The sequence below is a fragment of the Propithecus coquereli genome, unplaced genomic scaffold (genome assembly GCF_000956105.1).
Source record: "Propithecus coquereli isolate 6110/MARCELLA unplaced genomic scaffold, Pcoq_1.0 Scaffold170, whole genome shotgun sequence".
NCBI lineage: Eukaryota > Metazoa > Chordata > Mammalia > Primates > Indriidae > Propithecus > Propithecus coquereli.
Genome location: NW_012141636.1, coordinates 35,701 through 36,030, shown reverse-complemented (window position 1 = coordinate 36,030; position 330 = coordinate 35,701).

Genomic DNA, 330 nt, shown 5'->3' with positions numbered 1-330 from the left:
ATATAATCCATAATGCCTATGCACTTAAGAGGCCTATGTCTTTGTGAGATGATCATAGACTATGTATTAGAGATTAATTATTTTAGAGATTATATTGTCTTGAATACTGAAGGGAAAAAGAAAGATTTATATTTTTCTAAAATTGCTATTATTATTTGTCAGTTCACAGGGGAACAATGCAATCTATTGGATATCTCCTCAACTTGGTTAATAATTTATTAAAATATTGTCAATAGTAATCTCAAAAATTGTATACTCATAAAGAGTAATTTCACTTGTCTGTTCCAGATTATGCTACTTTTCAGGACTTTTAAGAGCTATATGCCTAGG